This window comes from Narcine bancroftii, chromosome 6 (assembly GCF_036971445.1).
Source record: "Narcine bancroftii isolate sNarBan1 chromosome 6, sNarBan1.hap1, whole genome shotgun sequence".
In the NCBI taxonomy this organism is placed as follows: domain Eukaryota; kingdom Metazoa; phylum Chordata; class Chondrichthyes; order Torpediniformes; family Narcinidae; genus Narcine; species Narcine bancroftii.
Window position 1 is genome coordinate 170,672,518 of NC_091474.1, and position 22,715 is coordinate 170,695,232.

Consider the following 22,715-nt stretch of genomic DNA (forward strand, 5'->3'; position numbering starts at 1 on the left):
AGTTGCAGGGCGACTGACCATATCGCGATGGTGCAAGGGAGCCCAGTTTGTCCCGCATCCTCTCGAGGATGACTGCGGTGTCAGTATCCTGTTTTGTTGCTGGCGGGAATTGGCCAGAGACTGCAATGATCTCACCATAGACTAGTTTGGCAGAGGAAGCTCTGAGGTCATCCTTGGGTGCCATGCATATTCCTAGGAGAAGCCAGGGTAGTTCATCCACCAGTTGGGCTTTTCGAGGTGTGCCATCAGCGCCGATTTGAGGTGGCAATGGAAATGCTAGACTTGCCCATTGTCTTGGGGGTGGTCAGCCATGGTGCGATGCAGCTGGGTGCCCAGGAGTTTAGAGCATTCTGTCCACAGGGCAGAGGTGAAATGTGCACCCAGTCAGTCATAATGCCTGCTGGGACACCAAAACAGGAGACCCAGGTGGTGAGGAAAGCCCTGCCGCATGTTTCTGTGGAGGCATCTGGGATGGCTATGGCCTCTGGCCAATGAGTGAACCTGTTCATCACTGACAGCAGATAGTGCAACCCTCAGGAGAATGGCAAGGGCCCCAACTACGTCAAGGTGGATGAGCTGGAACCTGCGGGTTTGGGCATTAAATAGCTGGAGTTGGTGCTTGGTGGGCCGCTGGACCTTGGCTGACTGGCAGTCTATACAGGTGACCTTTTTACACAGGCCTTGAGAAACAAATTTTGCAGACACCAGTTGCACTGTGGTGTAGATTGAGGGGTGTGACAAACCATGGATTATGATAAAAACTGTTCTCCATTGGGCGAGAACGAGCAGTCGGGGTTCGCCAGTGGAGACATTGCAGAGGAGCAAAGTGCCATTGGCGTCAAGTGTCTCGGGGTCATCTTGCTGTGCACGGGCCAGATCATGGTAGTCGATGCCATGTGACATTGGATTGACCACTGGCCTGGAGAGTGCATCGGCGACAAAGTTGTGTTTTCTTGATAGATGTCAAATAGTAATGGTGAATTCAGAGATGTAGGACCTTGGTTCAGATGGCTCTGAGAAGGCAAAAATGAGCAGCTTGTGATCTGTGAACGGATGCCATTCCAGGAAGTAGCGGAAATGGCGGACGACCAGGTAGAGGACAAGTAGCTCCCTGTCAAATGCAATGTACTTCAGTTCAGGCAGTCGCAGGTGGTGACTGAAAAAGGCAAGGGGTCAATGAACTGTTCCTGGACAGCGCTTACTGCTGTGCTGGACGTGTCAATTGTGAGGGCTGTTGGTACATCCATTTGTGGGTGGACTAGCATCATTGGCCAGGGCCTCTTTGTTCTCTTCGAAAGTGATGTGGGCTTCAACTGTCCATGCAAGCTCCTTCTTCAAGCCAACATTAAAGCGAAGAGAGGGCGCATGATCTCGGCTGCCACGGGGATGAATCTGTTGTGAAAATTTACCATGCCCACAAATTCTTGCAGGCCCTTCAGTGTCATCAACCTGGCGAACCATTGTACGGAGTCCACATTTTCAGGTAGGGGTAGTGCCATCTTTGGTCATTTGTGGCTCAGAGTCTATTTCTGCAAGTCCGGACTGGCACTTCTCTGGGTTAACGGTGAGGCCGAATGTACGAGGTGGTTGAACAGATGGTGCAGGTGTGTCACGTACTTCTCAGGTATGTTGCTGACTACCAGGATGTCGTTGAGGTAGATGAAAAGAAAATGCAAGTCTCTGCCTACCGCATCCATGAGACGCTGCAATGTCTCCACCTCAAGTTTTAAACCAAATGGCATGCAAAGGAACTCGAAAAGGCTAAGCGAGGTGATGATAGTTGTTTTTTGAACATCATCAAGGTGCACAGGGATCTGGTGGTATCCCCGGATCAGGTTGACTTTAGAGAACAGCTTTGTGCCATGAACCTTCGCTACGAAATCCTGGATGTGGGGAACTGGGTTGCGGTCTGCGTTGTTGAGGCGTCTATAGTCACCACAGGGTCTCCAGCTGCCACTGGTCTTTGGCACCAAGTGGAGGGGTGAGGCCCACAGGCTATCAGAACGGTGGGCGATAATGAGCTCCTCCATGCGGCTAAACTCTTCCTTGGTGAAATTGAGTTTGTCCGGGGCCAGGCGGCAGATCCGTGAATTAATGGTGGGCCAGTGGTAGGAATGTGATGTTGGACATCATCTTTTGGCATGGTGGCCATGAACTTGGGGTGCAAAATGGAGGGGAAAAAAATCAGCGAGGAGGTGGCTGTACTGGCCATGTTAAGCTTTCATGGAAGCGAGCTGGTGGACAGCTCGCTGGACGTGCTAAGGGGTATGGTGTGGAAGGTCTCAGCATGGACTAACCATCTGCCCTGGAGGTCCAAGAGTCGGGAGTGTGCCTGCAGGAAATCTGCGCCCAACAGAGGGTTGTCCACTGAAGCCAGGGTGAAGGACCATTTGAAGGTGGTGTCACTGTAAAGTTCAGGAATTCGCCTCTTGCCAAAGGTTCTGATGGAGGTGTTATTGACAGTGGGCAGGGATGGGCCGTGGGGTCTAGAACATGTCTTGAGCACCATAGGGAGTATGACACTCATCTCCGCCCTCGTATCCATGAGGAACCTGTGGCCTGAGATGCTGTCTCAGACATGGAGAAGGCTGTTCAGTCGGCCAGCCGCAGCAGCCACCAACAGCGAGTGGCCCCATTGTTTCCCAGGAACGAGCATGGCCGGTGACACCTCCATGCAGATGCACCCCAATGCTGGTGGGAGAAACACCATTTGGGATTGGACCTTTCTTCTGGCGGGGTGAAGCCTGTTCACGTGGTGGACTAGATTTGGGCTTTGTCCTTGGCAGTGACCGTGCAATGCAGTTGACCGAGTCTATGGCTACATGTTGAAGTCTATGGTAGAGAATGCCCGCTCACGCCGCAATCTTGTGTGGGTCGCTGAAATCCACATTGGCCAGCAGGAGTCTGATCTCTTCGGACAGCTGCTTGAGGAACACCTGGTCGAACGTGAGGCAGGGCTTGTTCTCTTCCGCCAGTGTGAGCATCTCATCCAGGATGGCAGAGGGGGTCCTATCACTTAGGCTGTCAAAATGAAGGAACCAGGCAGCTCTCTTGCATCGAGGGGCTGTACGTGGTAATGAGGAGGTGCTCATGAAGTGCCTTCCTGGTCGAGCGAGCTGACAACGTAGTAGCATTTAATTGAATCAGAGGTTATCTGTTTGATTTGGAACTGTGCCTCTGCTTGGCCAAACCAAGTGCAGGGCCTGTTCATCCAGAATGTTGGTAGCTTCAACGCGACAGTGCCGATGGCTGCTGGTTCCATTGCGTCGAGCTTTCAAAATGTGGAGACTTGTTGGGGTCATCGACGTAGCAGGTTGTGAGTGCAGCTAAAAGTCTGAGACAATAGACTGGGAGCTCGAGTATCACAACCACTTTAATTTGAATTCTGCGCTTAAGCCTTTAAGCCCGTCTCTGGTCCCACCCCTAACATCCCAACACTTGCGTCACAATAATGGTCCAGTCTGGACCAGAAAAGACAGTCCTGTGACACCATCCTTGCTGTAGCTGCTCTGCCGACCACTCGTGACAAGCGGAGCCAGTTCGCCACTGCAAACATGTGTGTCGCCACGACATAATATATTGTGTTTCCCTGCTGTTCTACCAACGTCATTATCTAAAGTAATTGAGCTCAGCAAAGTGGAATGAATTAAATGCATGAACCCATTGACTCAGCAGCAAGATCTCAAAACTTTGAGGCAAGCTGACATTTAACTTTGCCACTGCCCATCTTGTTTATTTGGAGTTCAGAAACAAATTGACTCTTTGAATGCAGATCTTAAAGGTTATGCCCTGTGTAGTTCATTTAATTTACAGGTCCTTTGCATTAAATTTTGATATCAGAAATTTGGAAATATCCCCTCCTACCAAAATGTTCTCATTCAATTGATTCAGATTCAAAAATGTATCTGTAACAAATTCTTCATCATCTTCATTTGGCGCATGCACATTCATCAAAGTCCAAGCTTCTGAAAAAAATTTACAATTAACCATCAGTACTCTACCTTCATTGGCAGAGAACGATTCCAAAATAAAGGGTAACTTTTTATGTATCAAAATCGCTGCCCCTCTAGCCTTAGAATTAAAAAGATGATGCTATAACAATGACCTACCCAGTCCTGATTCAGCTTCAAATGTTCTTTCTCAGGCAAATGAGTCTCTTGTAGAAAAGCAATTTCAACCTTCATCTTCTTAATATAGTCTAATACTCGCTTCCTTTTTAATCGGGTGATTAAGCCCCTTAACATTAAATGTCACAAAATTCAAATTATTAATTTTTCCCTTTAGAGTGGCCCTTCAAGCCTACACCACCATTCATTTTGATCATGGCTGATCATTTACTCAGTACCCCATTACTCTCAGAGAGTGGTGAATCTGTGGAATTCTTTGCCACTGGTAGTAGTTGAAGCCGGTTCCTTATCTATGTTTAAGAAGGAGTTAGATTGGGCCTTTGTGGTTAAGGGGATTGTGGGTATGGGGAGAAATGTTTTTTTCTCATCTCAGTCCTAAAAGACGTCTCCTCTTATCCTTAAACTGTGATCCCCGGTTTCTGGTTTTCCCCAACATCGAGAACAACCTTCCTGAATCTAGCCTGTCCAATCCCTTAAGAATTTTATACGTTTCTACAAGATCCCCCCCCCCTCATTCTTCTAAATCCCAGCAAGTATAAGCCTAGTCGCTCCAGACTTTCTTCATATGCAAGTCCTGCCATCCCTGGTATCATTCTAGTGAACCTTCTTTGCACTCCCTCTATGGCAAGGGTGTCTTTCCTCCGATAAGGAGATCAAAACTGTACACAATACTCCAGATGTGGTCTCACCAAGGTCCTGTACAACTGCAGTTGAACCTCTCCTCCTGAACTTGAATCCTCTTGCTATGAATGTCAACATTCCATTCACTTTCCTTATTGCCTACTGTACCTGCATGCCCACTTTCAATGACTGGTCCACAATGACACCCAGATCTCATTTCATCTCTCCTTTTCCTAATCAGACACCACTGTGCTTGCCTCCAAAGTGGATAACCTCACATTTATCCACATTATATTGCATCTGCCATGCATTAGCCCACTCACCTAACTTGTCCAAGTCACTCTGCATCCTATACACAGCTAACCCTGCCACTCAGCTTCATGTCATCTGCAAATTTGGGAGATGCTGCTTTCTATTCCCTCATCTAAGTCATTGATATATATTGTAAATAACTGTGATCCTAGCACTGAGCCTTGCGGTACCTCACTAGTCACTGGCTGCCATTCTGAAAAGAACTTGTTTATTCCTACTCTTTGCTTCCTGTCAATCAACCAATTCTCTATCCACCTCACACCATACCTCCTATACCATGTGCTTTAAATGTGTACACAAATCTCTTGTGCTGGACCTTATCAAAAGCCTTCTGAAAGTCCAGATATACCACATCCACTGGTTCTCCCTTATCCACTCTACGAGTTAAATCAAAAATTTCTATAAGATTTTCTGTAAGATTTTCCCTACAATAAAACCATGCCGACTCTGTCCAAAGATACCACTACTTTCCAAATGTGCTGCAATTGCATCTTTAATAACTGACTCTAGCATTTTCCCCACTACCAATATCAGGCTAACTGGTCTATAATTTCCCGTTTTCTCTCTCCCTCCCTTTTTAAAAAGTGGGGTTATGTTTGCCACCCTTCAATCTTCAGGAACCAATCCAGAATCTAAAGAGTTTTGAAAAATTATCACTAATGCAGCCACTATTTCTTGGGCTACTTCCTTAAGCACTGAGATACAGACTAGCTGGCTCTGGGGATTTATCTGCCTTTAATCCCTTCAATTTACCCAACACAACCTCTCGACTTACATTTATTTCTTTCAGTTCTTCCCTCACATTAGGTCCTCGGATCCCTACTATTTCTTGAAGATTATGCTTTCCTTAGTGAAGACAGAACTAAAGTAGTTATTCAGTTGGTTTGTCATGTCCTTGTTCCCCATGATCAATTCACCTGTTTCTGATTGTAATGGACCCACATTCATCTTCTCTTTACATAGCTATAAAAGCTTTTAGTCATTTTTGAATGTTCCTTGCCAGTTTTCTCTCATAATCACTTTTACCTTTCCTAATTAATCCCTTTGCCCTCCTCTGTTGAACTTGGAATTTCTCTCAGTCCTTAGGAATACGGTTTTTTCTGGCAAGTTTATATCCTTCTTCATTGGATTTGATCCTCTCCCTGATTTCCATTGTTAGCCACAAATGCACTACCTTCCTTGATTTATTCTTTTATTTAACTTTCTTGCACCCTGCAAGCATTCCATTGTTTCTCGGTCAGATCTTTCCACACCAGTGCCATTAAAATGCCTTCTTTAACCAAGGCTTTCCATCATATTGATAGGGCTCTCACCCACACTTCTGCTCTCACTCCCTTTTCTGCAGCTCATACTTGGGCAGTGTTCTCATGTTCTCCCCATCAGCCACTATCTCTATGCTGTGTAGAGAAAAAAAAAATCCCACACAGCTTCTTTTAACTCTCTATGCAGTATCCCCTCCCCACTTTAAACACACATAATCAGTATTTGATATTTTTATCCTGGGACTGGTATGAAGGTTGTGACTGTCTTCCTTGACTGTACTTCTCAATTTTATAAATTTCTGATAGACAGCTCTATCATAGCTTTTGGACCACAAAAATGGCAACAATTTGTAAGATAGACAGGCCATGTTCAGTCACCAAATGTTGCTGTCAAATAATCACAGCATTGCCTTGTAATTAATTCCACCACAGAGGGCAAAAAAAGCTCATAGGTGGTGGCCCAGCTGTAGCTTTGGGATATATAGTTGATGATCAGAATAGCCATGCTGGGCTGCAGGGATTGCTTTGGTGCTATATGACTATGTGACTCAGAATTCAGGCCAGCATTCACCACAGTGGAGAAACACCAAGATGCATGGATATACCACCACACATTTACTTCTTCAATTGATCTGATGCATGTGCCCAGCTCCAGTCATTTTTATTTGTAGGCATGTCAAAAATCACATTAAAATTTAATAGGCCACAATACATTAATATATGCCATTTTGACATTAAATGGCAAAACCAAACACATTAAACGCTGGAAACACTCAGCAAGTCAGACAATTTCTGTGGAAAGAAAAAAAAAGAGTCAATACTTCAGGTCAAAGACCAACAGTCAGGGAAACAATTCAGACCACTTTGTTTTTTATATTTACTTAAAATATTCAGAAACTCAAAATTTCATTAAAGAATACAATGTCCAAGTCAGAACACAAGTGTAGCCATGTTCCTTCCAGACCACAAGGACCAACTGGTCTTAATCAGAAACTGCATTAATTGAGAAAAAGATTAAGAGATGACACAGATACAAATTTCAGTTTTTTGCTGCTTCAGTTTTTAATTTACACAAAATTCAATGAATGGAGCATGAGAGAAACATGATGAACATTATTTATAAAGGACTGTAATTGTAATGCTCAAGTCAGATCACATTAGTGAAACAGAGAAAGATCCCTGTAGTTGAGCACCCAATCCCAAACTAGAGAGCTGGGGTCATCTGTACATATTAGCCCCTTTTCCACTGGCTCCCTGTCTGAGCAAATTCCTAGTTAATTCCAATGGAAAAGGAACATTGAAAGAAGACATCAAGTGACTCATATTCCTGGCGTTTCCCAATGCCAGCATGCTGATAAAACCAGTGGAAAGGGGACAGCAGAAAGTTACCCATTTCCAGTTGAAGAGAGAACCCTCCGATCCTCAAGGATGTGTGTTCAGTGGAAAAGCAGTGGAAATGGCAAAGAGCTTCCTATCCAGGGACACTGCACAACCAATTAACTGGGATGCCAGTGAAAAAGGGGCCACAGACAGCCAAAGCAGCAGGGCAGAAAGACTCCATGCTCAGGAGCATGCATGTTGTCAGTGAATGCAGCAGTTCTAAACAAAAAACAGGAACTTTGATTTCGATTAACTGAATAAAACTCAGAATAATGAAATAGAATGATGACCAAAAATGAGGATAGCAGTTAGTGAAGACTGCTGAAGAAGTTTGCATTGCTCTCCACTGCAGCTAACAATAATGGTGTTCAAAATTAGCAGCAATTTTGAAAGAGTAAATTACAATAAAGCGTTCCCACGGACAGAGAAACTCTGCAGATAAAGGCGGTTTAAGGAAAAAGCACCATTTCGAAAGGAACGGGGAACATTTTGCAGTTATGAAGGGAGACCAGCTTGAAAGTAACCAGATACCCCTTTTCACAGCGTGGCACAGCCACTAGATCAAATGGCCTATTTCTGTGCTCAACTGATACTTTATTAAAAATCCGCATATATCGAGTTCATGCTGACATTAGCACGGCGCCAGAAATTGTCCATATGCTTGGTTTAAATAAGAGTCGTTCATTCTGCATCAATCGTCGCATTGCCCAGAGCCTTACCTGCGAGTGTGCGAGAAAGGTCACGTGACTGGCGGATGGGATGGGTCAGCTCAGTGGGCGCCTCGGTGAAGATGCTGTGTGGAAACCATTTCACCAGCACCGAACGATAATGGAAGGCTCGCGTCAAATCCTCAGCCTCCCGAAGCAATTTCTAGGCACCGCTTCGCAAATCCTCTGCCGTTGGCCCGATTTAGGATGGGCAGCAGCGGCAGAACAACACCTGCTCTTGCCCAGATTGCACCCCTCTGCGGGGTCACGTCGCGCTCGGTCGCTGAGCGCGAGGCCCCGTTCTCATTGGGCGACTGCTGCTCTGTTACGTCCACTCAGGCCGCGGCGTTGCCCAGCAACACGGAGACGCGCGCGATGACTGGGGTTGGACCTGCGGCACAAGGGGAGGAGTTTTAGTCCCCTCGTGCAAGATGCCCTCACTCAGCATCTTTCGCAGACTGTTCTGGTAAAAGTTGCCGGCAGCCCAGGAATGTTGAGCCCCTGCAATTTTTTTCTTTGCCAACGACATGCACCTTGCCGTGCTGATTCGTGCAGGCCGCGGAAAAATCATCTGCCAACTCCAACAGCTTATATCAATAACGCTCATGTGAAGTGACAATCTGTTGCAAGCACCAATGTTATCAGGGAAAGTTTGACCTCAAGACATGCTTGCTTGGGAAATGCCCAAAGGAGAAAAGTGGACATATAGGGAGGATATTCTTTGGCTTGGCTTCGCGGACGAAGATTTATGGAGGGGTAATGTCCACGTCAGCTGCAGGCTCGTTTGTGGCTGATAAGTCCGATGCGGGACCGGCAGACACGGTTGCAGCGGCTGCAGGGGAAAATTGGTGGGTTGGGGTTGGGTGTTGGGTTTTTCCTCCTTTGCCTTTTGTCAGTGAGGTGAGCTCTGCGGTCTTCTTCAAAGGAGGTTGCTGCCCGCCGAACTGTGAGGCGCCAAGATGCACGGTTTGAGGCGATATCAGCCCACTGGCGGTGGTCAATGTGGCAGGCACCAAGAGATTTCTTTAGGCAGTCCTTGTACCTCTTCTTTGGTGCACCTCTGTCTCGGTGGCCAGTGGAGAGCTCGCCATAGAACACGATCTTAGGAAGGCGATGGTCCTCCATTCTGGAGACACGACCTACCCAGCGCAGTTGGATCTTCAGCAGCGTGGATTCGATGCTGTCGGCCTCTGCCATCTCGAGTACTTCGATGTTGGAGATGAAGTCACTCCAATGAATGTTGATATTAGAATACAAATAAAAGGCCCCCCCCCCACCCTTGACCAAGACTCAAGCTGACCATTTTCCCACATTGTCCTCGTAACCATCGATTCCTCAATAACCAGAAATGTATCTATCCCTGCTTTGAAAGCTCAACAGCTGACATTCTGTAATTTTCCAAGTAGAGAATTCTGCATATTCACCACAGATCCAAGAAATGTAGATCTAATTTCTGAACCATCTACCTCTTATCCTGAGATCCTGTTTCTTGTCTTCTCAACCAGAGGAAACATCCATCCTGTTCGAGTAAAAAAAGTAATGTTTTAACATAATTTCTTTTCAATCGTTAAAACTCTAGAGAATATCAGGCAAATCTAATTAATCCCTTCTCATGCAAAAAATATCTCTTATCATCTCAGAATCCACCTTCCTTGCAGTCTTTCCATTGACAAGCTCATTTTTTCCTATGAAAGGAGACCTGAACTTCAAGTGCCCAATCATCATTGTCGTCTAACCAAGTAAATATGCAATTGCAGTAAGACTTTCTTACTCCTGGATTCAAATTCTCTAGAAATAAGGACTAAACAAAGTCTTTATTTCAGATAGGGAGGATGGGGAGGGGACGAAGAAAATAGAGGAATAGGGCCAGAGTGATAAAGGAAAGCAGGGTGGGGTGAAGGTGGAGGGATCTAACATCACTTGGAAAAGTTGTTATTGATGCCATCTGGTTGAAGACTACCTCAGCAGAATATGAAGTGGTGTTCCTCCAATTTACTTGTGGCCTCAATCTGGCAATACATTAAACCATTGACGTATGTCACTATGGGAATGGAAAGTGGAAATTATGTGGCTGGCCTGTGGGAGATCTTTACTGCTGTGAGCATACCAAACAACAAGAGATGTTATATTTAGAATATGTACAGGACACATAATTGATAACATGTAATTCACAAGATACAAAACGTAATAATCCATTAACTAATAGTCTTTACTTCTGACCATCTGAACTTTGAGCTTGCTTAATGTGGGACACATGGATCCAGGTGTTTCATTGAACTTTTACAACAGCTTGGGATGCAAGCAGAACCTGACATGGGTCTTCTCACTTAGTCCCAATGATTCTTACCTTTTTTTCCACAATGCATCACATCTGTTCAATAAGCTACATTCTCAAAGAAGTGCAGCAAATTAGTTAAATGTGATTTTCCTTTCATAAATCCATGATTTTAGTTCTCAGTCCTATTATTCTTTTCATGCTGTTCTGTTCTTGTATTTCCAGTTCTCACATTTCCCTAATTCTGATTTAGATGAACAGATTGGTATTTTTGTCTCTCCCTTCTTTTATTAAACAGTGATGTCACGTTTGTTATCCTTCAATCAATGGGAACAATTCCAGAATCTATGGAATTTTGTGAAGATGATAAACAAACATACATTATCTCAATAGCTACCTCTTTCAAAATCTCTTGCTTTCAAGTTAACCAACTTCTCCAGCACTATATTTTGCTTTACTTATTTCCTTCAGTTCACTTTACTTGCTCACCCTTGGTACTCAAATATTTTTGGCAGCCTTCTTTTCTTGAAGACAGAAAATAGATTTTTAATTATTCTACCATTACCTTGTTCCTCAATAAAATGATTCTGCCCTTGTATATAAAGGAAAAATGTTTGCCCCTATTTGTCATTTCTTTTTATATTCCTATGGAAATTCTTAAGGTCCACTTTATATTTGTCAATATGCAGTTCCTATATTATTTCTTGAACTTCTTTCGAAATTCATTTATTTGAATTCTTTTTTTAAAATTTCAGCAGTGCTCCCAGGCCTCTAATTATTGTGACTTCTGGCAACTTTATAAGCCTCTTCTGTTGATTAAATTTTAATTGACTTTCTTTTGTCTTCCAAGAAGAAATAACTTTTTCCTCTTTTTGTGTCTTAAGGGAATGCATATTTTGTTGTAACTTATCAATTATTTCTTCAAGTTTGCCATTGTCAAAACATTCAATCAGCCATGGTCAACTCTCATCTCATACTTTAATAGCTTCCTTTGTAAAGATTTAGACCTTAGCTTTGGAATGAATTACACCATTTTCAAGCAGTTCAAAAATCTGTCTCATTGACATGCTTCCTTCTGTTTCAATATTTTAATTAAATTTTACAGTACAAAAGATAGAAGCCATATTTATCAAAATATGGAAAAGGATATATATAGACTTATGTAAGAAAATCTGTTACATAGGAACTAGACATATCGAACAAAAAAGGAAATAAGTAATTATTTAATCAGTTATAACATGAGACTAAGTGAAAAAGATTTTAAAAAGTAAATTAATTGATTAATTATTACAAATTCTACCCCTTCCCTTCTGAAGTTATTTGGTAAATACAAACAATTTCACTACCATAAAAACAAGAGCTAAATTAACTTAGATTACAAAATAAAAATAAAAGGACCCCATAAACTTAAAGTTTAAATCCATTAGAGAAACATCTGATCCCCCCCCCCCCAAAGTTAAACATACCACTGTGTCATATAACCATTGAGTATGAGTAGGAGGGACAGCATCTTTCCATCTCAACAATATTGATCATCTAGCAATGAGAAGTGACAGAGACTACATAAGATTGAGGGACAGTTAATTTCAGATCAATTACCTTAGTTGATCTAAAAAGGGCAATTAAAGGATTAGGTATAAAATTTACATTAAGAACTAAAGGTATGAAAGACATCTCAAAATTTAGACTAAAAGGAACAAGACTAAAACATATGTAATAAAGTACCTTCTTCAGTCTTACATCTATCACAATTCAAAGAAACATTAGGATAAAATTTAGCTAATTGAACTTTAGAAAAATAGGCTCAATGTACTAGCTGAAATTGTAGAAGCAAATGACAGGCACATAAAGAGGAGAAATTTACTAATTTTAAGATAGAATCCCATGTAGCATCTGAGAATGGACGCTGAAAATCTTGCTGCCATAATTTTTAAATCTTATCTTGGGAGTTATTGCTAGACTTTAATAGTAAATCATATATACTGAATATGAGCTCTTTTCTTGACTCCATTTAAAATTATAAATCGTCCATATCATATTTAAAGCAAAATCCTAAGGAAGTCTTAACAAATGTGAATTTAAAAACTCCTAATTTGTATCTAAAGAAAGGATACTTAGTTAATTTAAATTTAAAAATTAATTGTTCAAATGAGGCTAAATTATCATCAATAAATAAATCTTGAAAAGATTGGACACCCAACTTAAACCATGAAAGGCAGAATCTTGCACCGAAGGTGGGAAAAAAAAAATAATATAGGTCGAGTAAGTAAAAATCTATGATATCCAAAAGATTTTCTAAATTGAAACCAAATTATCAAAGCATGTTTAGCAACAAAATGATCAGTTAATTGGAAGCATTAAAGGTAATGGCACTCCAAGTATCAAAATAAGAGAATATTTTTAAGTAGAATTACTTTCTAAATTAATCCAATTTGGAGCATCCATTCTATTCTTAAAAATGATATCCAATAAAATTATACATCTAATATTTGCTGTCCAATAATGAAATCTAAAATTAGGTAAAGCCAAACCTTTCTTTTTAAGGTTTTGAAGGAATACTTTATTAAAATGAGGATGCTTATTTTTACAAATATAAGAAATATGGGGGGTGGGGGTGGGGGGCGTGGCAAGATGACATAGAAGACAAATGTGCAATTCCACCCTTCACCAGCTAGTCTTTAAAATACCCATTTTTAAAATTCATAAAAGTGATTAAAAGTAATATTTACAATTATTGGAATACTAGAGGACTATAATGGCTACCAATGTGAAAAAAATGAAAGCTCAATTACAGAAGAAACTACCTTTCAAGAGTGCCAAAGAATTGAGGCCTACCTGTCCAGTTGAAACCACGGAGTTGGTGGGAATCCCCAAGGCTCAGGGGACTCCTGCCCGGTTAAGTATGACACCAGTGCCGATCCTACCTCTGGAAGATGATGCCGGCTTGACAATAAAGTAAGCCGGCACTGAACCATGCACTCGTGAAGTCGGGTGCACAGGCGGTCCGGCCAAGAGAGGGGCCCTTGAGCCCTCGATGTTGTTGGGTGGGCTGGGGATGCGCAGTGTTGCGTCGGAGGACGAACCTGCTCAGTCGCTGGTCCTACTGGGCATGCGTGGTGCTTCAAGAGTTCGGGATTTATTAGAACGGGTGTGGGCTGTGGGGGGGCCCTGAGTGGCAGCACCCCGACGAGGTCGGGCTGCCATCGTCGGGTGTTCAGACCCACGGCCGCACCAGAAGAGGACCAGCAGTGCCTGAAGACGAAGAAGACTTCACTGGGCACCACACAAGAACAAATGGAGGTGGAGACCAGGGAAGGAAGGCCTCAAAGGGAAGTGATGGAATCCGGAATGGAATCTATGTGTGCTGCTTTGGAAGGGATTGCCGACCAAATGGACAATATGTTTAAACAGATGTCTCGAGGATTCCTGGATGTAAAAACTAAAATGAGCACTATGTGTGAAGACATGACAAATATGAAGCAAGATATGTCTGTAGCTAAAAGTGATGTTAATAGATGTATAAAATCAGTTGATACAGTATAATATAATTTTTAAAATATTGAAGCAGCTTGTTTTGAATATAAAAATCAAGTTGAATAATAGGGAAAAAATGGAAAAAGTGGAAGATTCTTTTGTGGATTGGAGAATTCAGAAGAAAGAATTATTGAAGAAAATTGATTCATTGGAAAATCAAAGTCGGAGGAATAATGTGAAAATAGTGGGTCTTCCAGAAGATATTGAAGGTTTTAACCCGATAAAATTTTTTAAGAAATGGATTCCTGAGATGTTGGGCAAAGAGATTTTTCCGGAAGGCTTAGAGTTGGATCGAGCACATAGAGCATTAAGGAAGAAGCCGTTTCCGGGACAATCACCACGGGTGGTTTTAATTCATTGTTTGAAATATCAAGATAGAGAAATTATATTACGTTTGGCGGTGCAGAAGGCCCTACAAAGTCAATCTCCAATGATGACTCAAAATAATAAGAGTATTTTTTATGCAGATTTGAGTCAAGAAATTATTAGGTGAAGTCGGGAATTTAATACAGCTCTCTACAGTTTCTTACCTTTCCTTTAATCCTCACAGAGACATACCAACTCTGCACTCTTAGAACTTCTCCTTTGAATATCCTTCATTTATCAGCTACATTCTTCCCTAAAAATAAATTATACCAATCCACACCCTCCAAATCAAAATTTGACCCTCAAAATTTGCTTTCTTCCAATCAGGAATCTCAACCTTTGGCCCACCTCTATACCATTACTAGAATAAAACTAATAGTATTGTGATCACGAGAACCAAAGTGTTCCCCAATACAAACTTGTCACATGACCTATCTCATTCCCTAATAAGTGATCCAATACTGCCCTCTCTCTAGTTGGTGGGTCTACATATTGATTAAGAAAACTTTCCAGAACACACTTAACAAACTCTACCCCATGCAGTCCTCTTACTGTATGGGTGTCCCAGTTAATGTTCGGAAAGTTGAAATCACCCACAACTTTTACTTTGTGTTTATTACATATATATATGCAATCTTTTCACAAATTTTCTCCTCTAATTCCCTCAGCCCATTTGGTGGTCTATAATACACTCCCATTAATGTATTCACACCTCTGCCATCCTCAGTTCTACCCAAATAACCTCACTGGACAATCCGACCAAACTATCCTGCCACAGCACTGCTGTAATATTCTCTCTAATAAGCAATGCAACTTCTCCACCTTCTATTTCCCATCCCGCGTTCTATCATGCTTATAACAACAGAATCCTGGAACATTTAACTGCCAACGTGGCCTTCCTGCAACCAAGTTTCACTGATGGCCACAATGTCATATTTCCATGTGACCATCCATGCCTTAAGCTCATCCTCCTTGCATTAAAATATATGCACTTGAGAGACTGTCCTCCACATACACTCCTTTTGTTACCAACTACCTTTACCTTCCTCCTTCATTTATATTTTTGTTGTTTCCTCCAATCTAGGTGTTCTTCCTCCCTATTCTCATTCTGATTTCCACCCCCCTGCCAAACTAGTTTAGCCCTCCCCAACAGCTATAGCAAACCTGCCTGCCAGGATATTGGTCCCTCTCCAGATCAAGTGCAGCCCATCCATTTTGTACAGGTTTGCCTTGCCACAGAAGATGTCCCAAAGATCCAGAAATTGAAACCCCCACCCCCTACTCCAGCTCCTGAGCCACACATTCCTCCTCCACAACTTCCTATTTCTGCCCTCACTAGTGTGTGGTGTAGGCAGCAATCCTGAGATTGCCACCCTTGAGATCCTACTTTTCAACTTCTTCCCTAACTCTATGTAATCCCTTTTCAGGACCTCATCCCCACTTCTAACTATGTCATTCGTCCCCACGTGGACCACAACTTCTGGCTGCTCCCCCTCCCCCTCCAGAATGCTGGCACCTAGAAGGCAACATACCACAAAGGATCCCCAATTTCATCCAGCAAATCTCCTATCTGCTCCCATAACCAGCAAGTCCCCAACTATGATAACCCTACTCTTTCCTCCCCTTGCCTTCTGAGCCAAGGGTTCAGCCCTTGTGCCAGAGACCCAACCTCCATGACTTGTCTCCTGTAGACCATCCCCCCCCCCCCCCCAACAGTATCCAAAGCAGTATACTTGTTGAGGAAAACAGCCACAGGGATACTCTGTACTACCTCTCTCCCCCTTTCCTCTTAGTCACCCATTTCCCTGACTACCTCTGCCTCCCTTATGATCCACAGTTCATCCAGGTGCAACTGGAAGAGAGCTAAGATAATGTAGCTAATAGAGGGAGGGAGGGGGATATTACCATTATTTTCCATATTTTGTATATTTTTCTTTTCTTTTTTATATATCTGTATTTTTGTTTCTTTGTAATATTTTATCATGGCTTGGTTCAGCATCATGCTGAAGAAGATTGAAAAGAGGGTTGGTGCGAGAACACAGCCTTGCTTCACGCCATTGTTAATGGAGAAGGGTTCAGAGAGCTCATTGCTGTATCTGACCCGACCTTGTTGGTTTTCGTGCAGTTGGATAATCATGTTGAGGAACTTTGGGGGACATCCGATGTGCTCTAGTATTTGCCAAAGCCCTTTCCTGCTCACGGTGTCGAAGGCTTTGGTGAGGTCAACAAAGGTGATGTAGAGTCCTTTGTTTTGTTCTCTGCACTTTTCTTGGAGCTGTCTGAGGGCAAAGACCATGTCAGTAGTTCCTCTGTTTGCGCGAAAGCCGCACTGTGATTCTGGGAGAATATTCTCGGCGACACTAGGTATTATTCTATTTAGTAGAATCCTAGCGAAGATCTTGCCTGCACAAGAGAAACTTGTCCGTGAACTACTCTTTGCAGACGATGCCGCTTTAGTTGCCCATTCAGAGCCAGCTCTTCAGCGCTTGACGTCCTGCTTTGCGGAAACTGCCAAAATTTTTGGCCTGGAAGTCAGCCTGAAGAAAACTGAGGTCCTCCATCAGCCAGCTCCCCACCATGACTACCAGCCCCCCCACATCTCCATCGGGCACACAAAACTCAAAACGGTCAACCAGTTTATCTATCTCGGCTGCACCATTTCATCAGATGCAAGGATCGACAATGAGATAGACAACAGACTCGCCAAGGCAAATAGCGCCTTTGGAAGACTACACAAAAGAGTCTGGAAAAACAACCAACTGAAAAACCTCACAAAGATAAGCGTATACAGAGCCGTTGACATACCCACACTCCTGTTCGGCTCCGAATCATGGGTCCTCTACCGGCATCACCTACGGCTCCTAGAACGCTTCCAGCAGTGTTGTCTCCGCTCCAACCTCAACATCCATTGGAGCGCTTTCATCCCTAACGTCGAAGTACTCGAGATGGCAGAGGTCGACAGCATCGAGTCCACGCTGCTGAAGATCCAGCTGCGCTGGGTGGGTCACGTCTCCAGAATGGAGGACCATCGCCTTCCCAAGATCGTGTTATATGGCGAGCTCTCCACTGGCCAGCGTGACAGAGGTGCACCAAAGAAAAGGTACAAGGACTGCCTAAAGAAATCTCTTGGTGCCTGCCACATTGACCACTGCCAGTGGGCTCATATCGCCTCAAACCGTGCATCTTGGCGCCTCACAGTTTGGCGGGCAGCAACCTCCTTTGAAGAAGACCGCAGAGCCCACCTCACTGACAAAAGGCAAAGGAGGAAAAACCCAACACCCAACCCCAACCAACCAATTTTCCCCTGCAGCCGCTGCAACCGTGTCTGCCTGTCCCGCATCGGACTTGTCTGCCACAAACGAGCCTGCAGCTGACGTGGACTTTTACCCCCTCCATAAATCTTCGTCCGCGAAGCCAAGCCAAAGAAATATTTTATAAAATTCTTAAATAATTTTTTTTTAAATCCAGGTGCAACTCCAGTTCCCTAACTCGGTCTTCCATGAGTTGCAACTGGATGCACCTTTTGCAGGTGCAGTCATTGGAAATACCTGTGGTGTCCCTGACCTCCCACATCCTGTAGTCAGAACACTCAATTTCCTCCATCACTTGCTCTTCAATTTAAATTAAAGTAATTTCGATATACTTAGAGCTCCTTGCTGGCCATCCCTTTAGCAAGCCCTCATTTTTATTGGTTCCTGCAAATTTTCTTAATTTCCCAATTAATCCCTCCCACAATAATCAATACCAGACTCACTTGGCTGAAGTGAAATGAATCAAAAAAGGTTTTAGGAACAAAAACAGGAACAGCTAGAAAAATGTATAAAAATTTAGATGAAATATTCATCTTAATATCATTAATTCACCCAACAGGACATTGAAAGAGAAGACCACTGAGATAAAGACTTCTTAACATGATTCAGTAAAATAATGTGTTTGAATTTCTCCAAATCTTACAAGGATATTTGAGTTTTGATTTATTGTACAATGTTGAATGAGTTCAGAATCACAAAATCATAAAAATGCAGGAGGACCATTCTGCCTAGAAATTAACCTTAATACTTTGGAGAAATCTATTTAGCAAACTCTTTCTCTCTTTTGGTTGCCATCTAAGTGAAATTTTTTCAGGTTAAAATGGCAGCAGATCATTTAGATTTACCCCTTTAAAGTCATAATGACCTTGTAACTGAATTCCATCATTGAAATTTCTGTGCCTTACATCCTGACACAATTCTCCAGAAGTGGCTTAACTGTTGTCTTATAGTAATCATAAGGAGGGCTATAACAGGATGTGTGATGATGTTGAAAGGAAGGAAAATTGAAAACCAATCACTTCCAACACTCTGACTCATGGTATTTCTATTTTAAAATTTAAAAATTTAGAGATACAGCATGGTTAACGGCCTTTCTGGCCCACACAGCCCAAATACACGAATGGTCCTATGAACCCTGTATGTCTTTGGAATATGGGAGGAAACCAAAGCACACAGAGAAAACCCCGAACTCCTTACAGACAGCGCCGGATATGAACCTGGTTGCTGGTACAGTAATAACATTGTACCAACTAGAATGCTAATCATACTGCCCTAGATTTGCCAATGTGACATTTTATCACATGACTTTTATCAAATGTTTGCAAATAATATGCTTTCCTTATTTATGATACAAATTCATCAAACACTGAAAATATATTTGACTGGCTTTTAGGTGTAGTGAACAATAATTTACAAAACAGAGAAGTAGAGAGCACTTGGAAGAAAGACAATGATAATGAGTTTACCTATATTGTCAATGTTCAATATACATATGCACTGAAATTCTTAATTACTGTAGCACAAATGCTACTCAGTAAATAATGAAAATACCCTAAACTACAATTGTCTTCAAGCTATCTTTTACTCAAAGGTAGGAGGAGAAGGGATTATGATCAGGGTGATAGGGCTTCTTCATGATATTGGCTGTCTTCTTGAGGCAGCATCTCACTTGGATAAACTTAATAGATGGATCTGTATCTAAGGATAAGTCGAGATGTCCCTGACTTACTGTGATAAGTTCATTTGTGAGCTCTAGTGACCTCCCAGGGTCTGTGCTGGCTGGAACTTGTACTCTGAGCAGCCTGTCATTTTGGTGAGAAGCGGAGGGGTCTGTCAAAACAGAGCCTTTGTCTTTCAGTTTTTGGGTTAGACAGAGGGTGAACAAGTTTGTGCTATAAAAAAAACATAGAAACAATGGCAAAGTCATCAAACACTATTGTGTGTCCTGGCCTTTAGGAATTTTATGATGAAAATTGATGAAGTCCAGGAGGAAGCCATAGACAAGAACATTGAAATAGTTAACATTGATTTTTGTATAAAAACACACACACAAATGGTGGTCAAACAGTGCCTTTATGTAGCATCATCAACGTTTCGGGCTTGAGCACTTCCTCAAGGTGTGGGGGAACATGGGAGATGTCTGAACAAAAGGGGGAAGGGGAGGGGGGAGTGGTGAGGGTGGGAAATGATAGGTGGGGGGGGGCAAGAACACAGCAGGAAGGGAGGAGGAGTCTAGGCTAGGTGGAGAGAGAAAGGAAGTAGGAACTAGAATAACTAGTTGGGGGGGAGGGGGGAAGGTAAGCTTATTAGTGGAATGTTCATGCCCTGGGATTGGAAGGTACCCAAACAAAAAATGAGGTGTTGTTCCTCCAATCTGCGGGTGGTCAGGGTGGGGTAGAGTGAAAGGCCATGGACAGAAATGTGAGCTTGAGGGTGTGACTCAGAATTGAAATGGTTGGCTATGGGGAAGCTGCTTTTATTGCGGATGGAGAGAAAGTGCTGGGCGAAGTGATCTTCTAATCTGCGATTGGTCTCTCCGATGTAGAGAAGGCCACAGATGTTGCACCGGATGCAGAATATGTGTTCTTTGGAGGTACAGGTGAAGTATTTCTTCACTTGAAAGGTCTGTTTGGGACCTCGGACTGTGGTGAGGGAGGAGGTGTGGGTGCAGGTATTACACCTCCTACGACTACAGTGGAAGGTGCCGGGGGCGATGGGTGGGGAGGGAAGAGTGCACAAGGCAGTCTGGAGGGAGCGGTCCCTACAGAAGGCTGAGAGGGGAGGAGAAGGAAAGATGTGTCCTGCAATAAGTTCTGGAAAATTTTTGTATTGTATAGACAATGCACAAAACAGCAAAGCAAGATGACTGGCATAGATGACTGATTAATTACAGCTTGTGTGTTAGCAAGAGAAGATGGATAGGATCAGAAATATTAATTATAGCATCTGGAGAAGCTTAGCTTAATTCTAAGATGGTAGGCAACTGCAGATTATTATACAATAGAAAAGTAATGACTGCATTGTAGTAAGTAGCATTTGGAGGTGGAATATGCTTTCTTGTGTGTTTATCATTCTTTAATTAAGGAAAGGTAAACTGGTTGACCGTTTTGAGTTTTGTGTGCCCGATGGAGATGTGGGGGGGCTGGTAATCATGGTAGGGAGCTGGCTGATGGAGGACCTCAGTTTTCTTCAGGCTGACTTCCAGGCCAAACATTTTGGCAGTTTCCGCAAAGCAGGACGTCAAGCGCTGAAGAGCTGGCTCTGAATGGGTCAACCAGTTTACCTATCTCGGCTGCACCATTTCATCAGATGCAAGGATCGACAATGAGATAGACAACAGACTCGCCAAGGCAAATAGCGCCTTTGGAAGACTACACAAAAGAGTCTGGAAAAACAACCAACTGAAAAACCTCACAAAGATAAGCGTATACAGAGCCGTTGTCATACCCACACTCCTGTTCGGCTCCGAATCATGGGTCCTCTACCGGCACCACCTACGGCTCCTAGAACGCTTCCACCAGCGTTGTCTCCGCTCCATCCTCAACATCCATTGGAGCGCTTACATCCCTAACGTCGAAGTACTCGAGATTGCAGAGGTCGACAGCATCGAGTCCACGCTGCTGAAGATCCAGCTGCGCTGGATGGGTCACGTCTCCAGAATGGAGGACCATCGCCTTCCCAAGATCGTGTTATATGGCGAGCTCTCCACTGGCCACCGTGACAGAGGTGCACCAAAGAAAAGGTACAAGGACTGCCTAAAGAAATCTCTTGGTGCCTGCCACATTGACCACCGCCAGTGGGCTGATAACGCCTCAAACCGTGCATCTTGGCGCCTCACAGTTTGGCGGGCAGCAACCTCCTTTGAAGAAGACCGCAGTGCCCACCTCACTGACAAAAGGCAAAGGAGGAAAAACCCAACATCCAACCCCAACCAACCAATTTTCCCCTGCAACTGCTGCAATCGTGTCTGCCTGTCCCGCATCGGACTTGTCAGCCACAAACGAGCCTGCAGCTGACGTGGACTTTTTACCCCCTCCATAAATCTTCGTCCGCGAAGCCAAGCCAAAGAAAGAAAATTAAGGAAAGGCTACTGGTCATTCCCACCAAAAGCTGTGAGGAGAGAGTGTCAAGGCTGACCAGGACAGTTTGGTATTCAAGGAAAGAATCAGAAAACAATTATTAAAACTTCTTAATGCATATTTTATGGAGACTAGCTTTTTATGCTCCATGCAGTGACCACTTCAAGAGACTAGCAATAAAGCTATTTGCCATATTTTCTGTCATTGTTTGGTTTCCCAAAGTGAATTATCATTGATATTAAGCAAAAGCATATGAGCAATTGCTGTGAAATTGTATGCCAAGTTCTTAGGGTCCTCCTTGTTTAACAAAAACAATGTCAGATCAGATGAATCTAGTACAGGTCAGAACATTCCAAGGAAATATTCAAAAACAAACCACAGACAAAACAATACTCAGTACTGTAAAAGCTGTGCAGCAGTGGGCCACTGACCTGTTTATTTTCAATAAGGTCATAGCTGATCATATGACTAACCTCAAATATGCATTGCCTTCAGTAATCATTTATCCCTCTATGTCTTCTGCTTCCTCGCTCTTTAAGGAAAAGACCTCCAAAGTCTCAGGTCCACTAGGACATTTATTTCCTGCTTCACCTCTGTTATAAATGGGAGACAGGGAGTTTGTAAACGGTCACCACTTCTTCCACAAGTTCCCTTTAGGACAGTGATTCTCAACCTTTTTCTTTCCACTCACATACGGCCTTAAGTAATTCTTTATTAACCACAGAGCACTAGGGCATCCTG

At 43.2% G+C, this 22,715-nt stretch overlaps 1 protein-coding gene across 4 annotated transcripts in view; it reads right to left on the bottom strand.

Annotated features, from left to right (window-relative positions):
• Nucleotides 1–22,715, bottom strand: part of enpp5 (ectonucleotide pyrophosphatase/phosphodiesterase 5) — a 35,447-nt gene that overhangs the window by 12,135 nt on the left and 597 nt on the right. For 2 of the 4 annotated variants that reach the window (XM_069886735.1, XM_069886732.1), the window contains exon 1: nt 8,422–8,732. The gene's annotated coding sequence lies outside the window, so the exon portion shown is untranslated. Of the gene's footprint in view, nt 1–3,864; nt 3,966–8,421; nt 8,733–9,875; nt 9,929–22,447; nt 22,568–22,715 lie in introns of those variants that run through there. The other 2 variants (XM_069886734.1, XM_069886733.1) reach the window with 2 other exon arrangements.